This window comes from Eubalaena glacialis, chromosome 5 (genome assembly GCF_028564815.1).
Source record: "Eubalaena glacialis isolate mEubGla1 chromosome 5, mEubGla1.1.hap2.+ XY, whole genome shotgun sequence".
NCBI classification, from domain to species: domain Eukaryota; kingdom Metazoa; phylum Chordata; class Mammalia; order Artiodactyla; family Balaenidae; genus Eubalaena; species Eubalaena glacialis.
The window spans coordinates 72095566-72104466 of NC_083720.1; positions in this window are offsets into that span (position 1 = coordinate 72095566).

The following is an 8901-nucleotide window of genomic DNA, read 5'->3' on the forward strand; positions in this document are numbered from 1 at the left end:
TAGGGTGACAATTATCATTTTGAAATTAGAAACAGTCACCCCAGTAACAGCCAGATATGCTTATCAACATTTCAGATCATATGTTCAACCATATAGCTAGGAGAATAGATTTTCTATTAAATGGTGGGCATTAGGGATAAGAGGGAGGCACATAGGAAACATACTGAGAAAGCAAAAGTAGTAGCTACTACAGTCCAGTCCTTGGATGCCTAATATTTAATATACTTCTTTCTTCTGATAATGGACTCCTCCCCACCCTGATCATAGGAGTGATCACAGACCCAAACTAAGCCAACTAGATTCTCTCCTCCAGAAATGTTAGTCTCCGGAAATACACACACACACACACACACACACAGAAACCAAAATTAGTTAGATCTTAGTTTCTGATGACAATGCCTTAGAGATTCACTCAGCATCATCTACTGTAGACAAAAACAGAGCTGCCCTAGTTTCTGACCATCTCAAGGCTTGGTTTTCAAATCTTCTCGTCAATCCTTTCCTACATATTCTGTTTGACAGTTCTTTTTTCACTACTAAAATAGCTATAAATTCTAACCTGGTACCTCAAGTGGGGTACATGAAAAGACTAGGGAACCCACCGGCATTGGTCCACCGCATTCCTTGTTCCATTGTGAAGTGAGATAGAAGACAAGAGATGATGTGTGTGGAATATTCTGACAATATTTAGAACATTCAGTTAACCTATGAGTAATGGATCTGACAGAAACATTATAGGTAGGATGACAGAAACATTGCCTATAACCAGGTAGCTGGCTGATCTCTTAGAAATACCATTTCATATTAGGGCCCTGATGCTTATCAACGATTTAGGAAAATTAGGCACTCTCAGTAGCCGTAGCCAGGTCAGTCTTGGTAAGAGGAAGTTCATATTATTGAACATACCATCATTTCCACACTCACCCTATTTTTCCATTTTGTAAATGACCCCACTGAATAAACCTTGGGTTGACAAAGGAAGGAGAATGACTGCACCTACAAAATATGTCATCCTATTTACCTTTCTTTGAAGCAGGGTCTTATTAATGAAAACTCACATATATTGGGCCTATTTAATGAGGTCAACTCACATTTTGTGTGCAAATGATATGAAGCAAACTAAAAAAAAATGACCAATTTACTTAACTGGGAAGGTTAGAGATGGTACCTATATCAGACACAGAGTAATCAGACAGCATTGCCAGGTCTCTGAATTTGTCAGCTTGGCTCCTCTCCTTAGTTTCCTCATCTTTTCTACTAATGGTGGGAGTCCTCTCTTTGGTAGAGGACATGACAGATAGTATCATAAACTTATCTTCTATTTCCCGGTGTCTGTATATAATATTTCATTAAATGTTATATATGTGCTCATCCCAATCACAGCCAGATCTCAGTTACATTACAAGCCTCCTACACAACCCAATGACTTCTGTGAATAGCAGTCCCATCAGAACCTCATGGGGTAGAAGAGTGGCAAAGTATGAAGAAGATGGTACCAGTATTAGCAAAACTGATACTGGATAGACAAAAATCAAACTGTGCATTAAAAAATACTACATTGCAAAATATAAAGTATCATACAAATTTAGCATTAGATAGTAAAGATTGAACAGGCTTAGAGAAATAAAACAAGTTATGTGAATCAAGTGAATGATCTATTTCTATATTATTAAAAACCAACTGGAGGAGAATTCTCAGCCCCAAGATCTATGTCAGACATAGAAGGACCAGTTCTGCCATGACAGTTTGTAATTCTCATAATTCAATGGTGTCTTATCAATAAGTGTTGACTACTTAGCTTTACCTTTACTACCATCTAGAAGAGCTGCTCATACACAGTATTATGTTTGTAAAGTATTAAAGATCATCAATTATTAACTCCCTGATCCTGATAGGATTGTTACCATCTTTCAATTCACACAAGTTAATTTCTTATTTATTTATTTATCAGGTAAAAGTGTTTATTAAGGAGAACAATTACACAGTAATATAATATGCTTAAGATACATGAAAAGAATTTGGCATCAAATTGTAAAAATAAAAAATTAAAGTATCCCAATAAACTTTCAGAATCTATTTTATTACTGAGTTCTAAAAATATATTTCAGTAGCATTAAAAATCATCAGATAAGGCACATATTTTATCACTTTATGTCTCATTGCTTGTGCAGTTGTCTGATTCTCAAATCAGTAGAGCTTCACTCACATGCCCGTTAAATGAGCGGATGATACCCTGTTAAGGAAAGTTATACCATCACTGAGGTGGAACATACTGCCAAAGGTTTAGACCTAACACAACGCTGCTTTCCTGAGAAATCTCTCCTCTTGCTGGGAAATGAACACAAAAGAATTCCAGAAAATCTAATCCAGCAATTTGTGTGGAAATTTCTCAACAGTTATCTTTTTAAAAATCAGGTTTCTTCTCATTCTCATGCTTAAAGTCCATTTGCTCTCCCTTCATCACTACATTCTACCCAAATTAACAGCAATGGCAAGCATGCTAAGACATTAATCAAAGAGAAAGGAAAAAAGAAAGCCTTGGTTTGAGGGATCTTCTTCACCTAACCACATGGATGGAGTGGAAGAGGGGCTACCCATGAGAGAAGAGCCTGTAACCACACGGCAATCCTGCCCAAAAGGAAACACGGCTCTTCCATCTACCAATCTGATTAACACTTCCTTCTCTAGGAACAAATAAGGGAAATAAACAGAAAAAAAATTCCATTTTATACCAATGTTTCTGGACTGGTGAGAAAAATAGAAATAATGTATGTAAAGTGCCTACCAAAGTGACTACACACAGCAAACACTTAGTAGTAGATGGAAGCAATTAGATCTTTTTGAAATTCAAAATCGTTCTTTTTAGTTTTATTTTCATGGTGAAAAGAAAATACACATTCCTTGGAGAAAAACTTAAAAATGCAAGTGAACAAAAAGAATAAAGCTGAAAACTCTTGAATTCCCTCTAAAAGGACTACTTAGTCATAACCACTGGTTACAAACTTGGGTATGTATCTTGTCAATCATATTCTTTGTAAACTATATTTTGCATCTAAATATATATTGTGAACGTTTTCTAATGTCAATATCAACATCATTTTAATGCCCATGTACCCATGTAGTACATCCTTGTACTGATGCAACTTCTTTTGACCACTTTATTTGACTACTCTCCCATTGCTGAGCACTAATGCTGATTCTTTTTTTTTTTTCTAGTAAGTGATTCTGTGATAGGCATAAACGTAGCTAAATACTAGTGTGCTTGACTGTTTGGGATAAATAAATCCTCTAGGTGTATTTGGTAGCTATAACTACAATTATTTTTCTCATCTATAATAGTTACTTGTTCAATATCTGCCTGGCAAGTAAATTTTTGAGACCTTTAGATACATTTTTTTCTTTTCCCTTCCCCCATTTTACTGAGATAATCTGGCTTTGTACTTCTTCCCCTCAGGGTTTACAGCCTGGTAGAAAGTGGAAGCAGCCTAAGAGGCCTGTCCTTTATAAAAAGCCTAAAATCACTGAGAAGACTACGTCAGGTATCCTAGGGTGGAAAACAGTTAAGGTAAGGATGCCTGCTTGTAGAAAAAGATGTCTATAGGTCCCTTTGGTATTATAGACTATAGTTGGTGTCCAAGGTGGCCAGACCTAAGAGGGTATAGTGGCAGGAGAGCACATATTAGAAACTTGAATCCTAGCAAAAATGTAGGAAAATAGATAAAGTTCCTGAACTTCAAGTGTCTGCTGTGGGCTTGGGAAAGATGATCATACTAACAATCATGACAAAGAGACCAGTCAGGGGTCTTCTTCCATTTTCTAATCATTGCAAATTCTCCTTTTGTGGTGTTAGGAGAGAATGGGAGACCAAGAAAGACTGACAAGCAATTTCCTAGCAGAATGCCTGAAACATTGCAGCCACTCAATATTTATTAAATTGAATTAGAAAGTAAAAATACAATGGGAATATTGGTGGATATTGAGGGGACATATTAACTGTAGCTTGAGGGATACAGAAGAGAATTTATTGAAGAGAAAACATCTGAGATGAGAATCCTAGAAGACAGTGTCTGGCAGAGCCTTGATATACGTAGACCTCAGCGCCTGCTCAGCAGGACTTCATTAAGCTGTAAGGAAACTGGAAATGAATTCTGAAATTACTTTCATACCTTGCCTTGGCTCTATGTACTCAAGTATTCTCCCTATTTTCTTTCCTGGGATTTTAGTCTACCCTAGTTTTAGTGACTTCTGCCTATCCAGTTCCTGACCACCCATGTAATCCCACCACTTGAAGTATATCTTCCTCACTCCAAGTCTCTTGAATGGCTTTTAGTCCTGATGTGTATGGCCTATGATCCCCAATTCCTTTTTTTTTTAAATCTCTCCCTCCTGCTTTTTTTAAAAAAATTATTATGCTAAGAATATTTAACATGAGATCTACCCTCTTAATACATCTTTATGTGTACCATACAATATTGTTAAATGATACCAACTCTTCGGCCTATAGCTATCTCTCTTGTAGCTTGGGACTTCAGCGACAAGGCTTTCAACAAATTGAGCTGGGTACCTGGACTTAGAATATTTCCAAATTGAGAAAATAGCACAAGGAAAAACCCAGGAAAGAAAAGTAAAGGGAAAAGTTGCAGAACAGCATTGTAGAACAAAGTATCAGATAGGAGAGAAGCCCCAAATTCCATAGTTTAACATGTTCAATTATCTTCGTCGTATATATTCAGTCCAGTTATATTTAAATCAATATAAATGAAACCAGGCAAGGTTGGATATTACATAATACTTAAAAACTGCATTGAAAAACCAATTTTATTCCTATGGCAGACAATAAAAACATTATACATAGCAGGATAACAAAAGGCAAAAGTTGCCTTTTGAGAGTTTTGATGACATTAATGTGTCCTTGAAAAGATTTATTTTGTTAAACCCATGCTATTTTTTAAATACCTAGAGGTCACTTCTCAGTTAAAAAATCCATATCAAGTGAAATGGCTATTTTTAAGGAGTCAGAAAGCTAAAATAAGGAGTTAGAAATTCAAAAAGAATTTCTAACCAGCATACTTTGACCTAAATGATAATTTTTAGAATCCTTAGAAGCACCAGGATTGATTCTTTCCATGTTAAAAAAATATATGTGTGTGTGTGTGTGTGTGTGTATATATATATATATATATATATATATAATTAATAAATAAAACTTAAAAAGTCACAAAAGGAGTAGTCTAATTAAAGCAATACTGGTAGTAAATTCATATTGTTCCAGGTTAAAGAAATGCTACAGAAAAAAAAAAATGAGAAGTTCATGGAAAACATGATTTTGCCTATCTTAGTGAAAAGCAGAGAAAAGTGTTGACCTAAGTCAGCCCCTGAATGATCCATGGAACAAACTACTTTATCTTCAGGATTGTAGAGAGACTTAGGTGTGGAGGCTACCATTTCTAACAAGCACTGTGCTGACTCAGTTTCCCAAAATATCTGCTTTTCTATTTTCTGCTTTGGGCCCTAAGTCACCTCTGGTGTGTTCAAACTTAGTATTTGGTTTCTGAACTTCACAAAGTTTTTTACTGGGAAGCAAAATAAGTTGAAGTTTAGTCAGAAAAACTTTACAGGACTCCGTTTCACTGCCTGTGAATCCAATCAACGCTCAAAAATTAGGTGGATGATTAGCTAGTGTATGGATTATGGAGGCCATTTACTTCTCTTCTCAAAGTCCAAAATAAGTAAACGAGACGACTGAATCATAGAACAGATCAATATTGTGCCTCTCCTACTCATTATGTTACTACTGGTTAACAACAACCATTACAAAAAATAAAATCTCAAAACAGAAAATAGATTTAAAAAGTTGTATTCTTCAGGAATGTTGAAATTGTTTATTGAATAAAAAGACCCTTTTGAGTTACCTGTCAATTTCATTGATCTACCACTGTTTACCATTACTCTGAAAATTCTAGAATGAGCTATTTCTGGTGGGCATATTACTGTTCACGGCATTAATAATGTCATAATCCTGGAGCACTGGAGAAAACTACATAAAATGAAATAAGATGATATTTCATCCAATCCAAGGGGGAAAAAAATATGAATTGTCATCCAAATGAATCACTGAAACTTCATCCCTCAGTTTTTCCTCTAAACATTAAGCTGGGCAAAAGAAGACTTGTAGTTTTTCAGTGGTTTTCTTTTTCCTCTCTCTGTAAACCCTGAATTGGTTTCTGTAAACTGGTTGGAGCTATACTCTTTGGGGAATTGCTTTTATAGATCCAATTAAAGTGTATCCTACTAGTATTCTGAAAGTTCAGGTTCGGCAAACATTTCTAATATAGGTGACACTTCTTGGAATTTTAAAAACAACATGAGAAAAGTTAACACCCTCTGTGGAATTGCCACTTAGTAACTAAAGGAAACAAAGGTTATCATACATTTTTCATCAAAAAACTATTTTTGTAGGTTTGTTTTAAAAAGGTAGCAAAAAATATATTGGTTTGGACATGCTATATCTTAAAATCAAGTATACTTTCTGTGAAAAGGTATAATGTCTTTAATTTTTATGTCTGTCATCTAAGCATATCTTTATACAATGTCTACTTACAATCAGGAAACATTGGGACATTTGAGGCAGAAACAGAGTAAGCAATTTATCTGTCTCAGGTGTGTTCTTTATGATTCTATTAACTTACTCAGCAAGTATTTATTAAGCCCTGACCTAAGGCTAAGCTCTATAGATGACTCATAGTTTTTACCCTAAATGTATGGGTTTTATTTCATTTGGAGGCGGGCAGCTAAATAGCCCCTGAAAAGCCAAACTCCTGAGTCTTTTAGGCATACATATAACATCTGTAGTGTTCTGAATAATATTTTTTGATCAATAGTTTGGTCACTTCATTTTCAAAACTCAAATTATGTATATAGGTAATTTATTATTTTATTATTGCTATACTTGTCTTATTGTTGTGCCTCTTTCATTGTCACCGCTCCATCCCAGATCAAGACTGTGCCATTCAGAGAAAGACAATCAGGGTCACCCCAAACTATATTCCCTGCCTTTGGTACCCTACCTTCCAATACATTTTAATTATTTTCAGCCCACACCTGTTCTAGTTTCCTATATCCTCCTGGAATTTCTAAAAAGCTCAGGCTCTTACTATTCCTGACAAATCTGTCCAAAGAAAGCAATACATATCAGTCTCACTGGGGTCTGCTAAGGTAAACACTACTAGATGAGCTCTGGGCACATGCTTGACCATCATTTGGAACCATCTATTATGCCCCTACTCTGTTGATAAGACACCCCATTCTTGTTGCTTATGAATGAAGCCCTACCCTATTCTCACTTTTCTGATTTTTTCTCCAAAATGTCCTCCCTCAGTGAGAGTAGAATTCCATTGTAAACTTCAGTTTGTTTCATAAGGGTACTTCGTTTTACCCTCAGTCAATGCCTTAAGTCCTAATACTATGTACTAATTACCCAGGTTTTTTTGAGTAGAAATAGTATCAGGGAATACATACAACATTTTATAATTCTATTTTTAACAAAATAATATTATTTTGAACAAAAGTGGTGGGTTTTAAATAGATTTGTAGGTGAATCGACTAACTTTCAGATATCCATTTGTCTCTTTTACTTCACATTGGATAGGATTATCTAGTGAATGACATTGGGAGGTTCCTCTAGACTGCTTTGCAGTTAGTTAGCTAGGACCAAGTAGCTCTCCTTCTTCCAAACTAAAGTCCCAAAGGGACCAGGAGCTTCCAAGATCTCAAAGTGCTAGGTACCTGGCTTTCTAACACTCAATTAAATGCCTAGCACCTAAGCCCAAACTGTCCATTTCTTCCCATGCAAAGCTGTTCTCACATTTGCCCTATTTAAAGAAAACAATAGCTGTTAGAATCCAAACCCATGGAACATACAGCTGCACTCTTATCCAAGCATTCCTTTCCACAGGACTCTGAAAGAACAGGGGACCTCTCTATCTGCTGACTCTCCCACCTATAAATTCCAGCTTGCACCCAGTGATGCGTACTGGTACACACCCAAGTCTTTAGACACTACAAGAAAAGACGGCATTATAATTAATAGCTATTTTCAATTCTGACTTTAGTATATACCAGTGAAATGAGATAACATTGTTCAAATGGGTACAGAGCCAAAGAGCACCTCAAATTCCCCCAATATTTCAGTTATCACAAAGATCCAATGAAACATGCCTGATTAACTTCCAGAAGTAGGTTTCAACGTCTGCAGTAAGAATCCCTATTGTCTATCTAACCCTTGATAGATCAGGAATCCTTTAGGATAGCAAATACTTTAATTAGAATCTTTCAGATTCTCAATCAGATTGCCTAAGACCATGACCTTTAGATGCTTAAACAAGACTCTAACAAGGGTCGTGAGTCTATACTGACCCAGAGGAGATGCCATTGAAATTACTTCTATATTGCTTGAGCCAGGTATTTTTGCAAGATATTCTCAAGATCAATTACTCCCATTCCAGATTCCAAGAAGCCAAAGAGAATACGATTTATTAGGCACTGGCAACCTTTAATATATTGCATAACCCAAATGAAACATTTGGCATTGCGATCACCCAAATCAGATTTTTTTTTTTTTTTTGGCCGCTCCAGGGGCATGTGGGATCTTAGTTCCCTGACCAGGGATTGAACCCATGCCCCTTGCAGTGGAAGTGAAGAGTCTTAATCACTGGACCACCAGGGAAGTTCCCCAAATCAGATTTTAAATGCTCTATCATTCATTTCTCTACCAGATATCAATGACTTAGATTCACCTTGGCAGTCTAGTTTAGTGAATTTTCTAACCCTCACCATCCCATCTGAAACAGTCGATTGAGAAGGCTGAGGAACAACCCAGGCCCCAAATTAAGTACTTAGTAC